At 30.6% G+C, this 1,620-nt stretch overlaps 1 non-coding gene across 1 annotated transcript; it reads left to right on the forward strand.

The window, feature by feature from the left end:
- The first annotated feature begins 1,031 nt into the window (after positions 1 to 1,031).
- TRNAS-AGA (transfer RNA serine (anticodon AGA)) lies at positions 1,032 to 1,113 on the forward strand. Its single transcript has one exon. It is a non-coding gene; the product is annotated as a tRNA-Ser (tRNA).
- Positions 1,114 to 1,620: the final 507 nt, after the last annotated feature.

Here is a 1,620-nt window from a genome sequence, read left to right on the forward strand (position 1 = left end):
CCCATGCACAATATTTCAATCAGTGGAGCTGTCACATTGTCACAATACAACCTTTTTTGACCCAATTTTCTCACAACAATGATGGCAAAATATGATCGTTAATTCACCACTAAGCCATGGACTAACCCAAAAGCAAACAAACTTTGGTTTCGTACGCAGTGAAAGCTTCTTTTTTCTTTGGCCAAAGCCACATTAGATTTTGTTATTTGTCACGCAATTAACGAGTAAAAAATCATGATGATTACAAAGTAGATTCATTACTTTGTGCCAACAATATATATATATATATATATATATATATATATATTTCGTACTTTGGAGTTCCTGCATCCATGGGGATCGTTGTGGTGCTAATATTCATTATTTGTGCTTAAAACGCACTCTTTGAGTTCCCACAACGAGATTAATTTAATGCATCTTTAATTTGTACCACCAAAATTGTTCTTACTGAGATGAGATCGAGTAGAGGGATCATGATTCTCTTTGTTTTGTGTGTTTAAATCAACAATGCAATAATGATGTAAACATATTAAATTTTTTTGATTTAATGATATTGCAGTGATGCAAGATGATATAATATATTGCATAAGTATTATCTATTTGACTCCTGACCCGACCAACACTCACTTGTGTGGTGGATTTCATCACAATACATTCACATATTAAATTCTAAATTTACTAATATTATAATGATGCAACGCGACATAATACGTTACATAAATTTTATATTCCATGTAATAATATGATAGTCTGTGCCAGGATTCAACATGACACTCTTATATGTAACATAGAGTGTGAAATTTTATTTTATTTTATTTTTTTTCTGACAAAAACAAACAAAACACAATCCAAAAAAAACCTACAACAAAGAGCAGAAGAGACGACAATACCTAGCCCAGGCCGCAAAATGAATATCTTACGGGATTTGAATATGTTACGTGAGTGCTACTTGTTAGTTTCGTGAAAATAAAGTTTAGCTGTGCTTTTATATCATTATAATTACAATACTAGCAACATTTAGTCTTCATCGAGTGGACGTGCCGGAGTGGTTATCGGGCATGACTAGAAATCATGTGGGCTCTGCCCGCGCAGGTTCGAATCCTGCCGTCCACGCTTTAAGCTTTTTTATTTGCAAAATGGTGTGTATATAAAATTTCTTGCTAATAACAAAAATAATAATAAAAATAAAATGATGACTCTTTATTTGTTAGCACATTTTGCTTGAACCCACACCCAATCAACTTAACTCAAATTGCGTCAATTAAGCCGAAAATGTCGGCAATTACTGCATTGGAATCTTATAATGACAAATTTTCAGATTGAGAAAGTAAAGATTTTTTTTATTATATATTTATTTTTTTATTTTTAAAAAGTAAAGTTGATTCATGTAAATAATGCAAAAGACTAGCTATGTCTATAGTTTTTTTCTCTCAAACTCCTCATAAACAGATGACACATTAAATAATGCATAATCATCAACTTCTAAAGTAAAGGGTCAATTTCACGTTTTTAAAAAAATAAAAAATAAATTATTTAGTAAAATTAGTAGTAGAAATATTTGCGCTGTTGCTAAAATATTTCTACTACTAATTTTACAATAATTTCTTTTAATGGAGATTT

The sequence above is a fragment of the Cornus florida genome, unplaced genomic scaffold (assembly GCF_030987335.1).
Source record: "Cornus florida cultivar Cherokee Brave unplaced genomic scaffold, ASM3098733v1 CherokeeBrave_3.0.0_Hap2_Chr07, whole genome shotgun sequence".
Lineage (NCBI taxonomy): Eukaryota > Viridiplantae > Streptophyta > Magnoliopsida > Cornales > Cornaceae > Cornus > Cornus florida.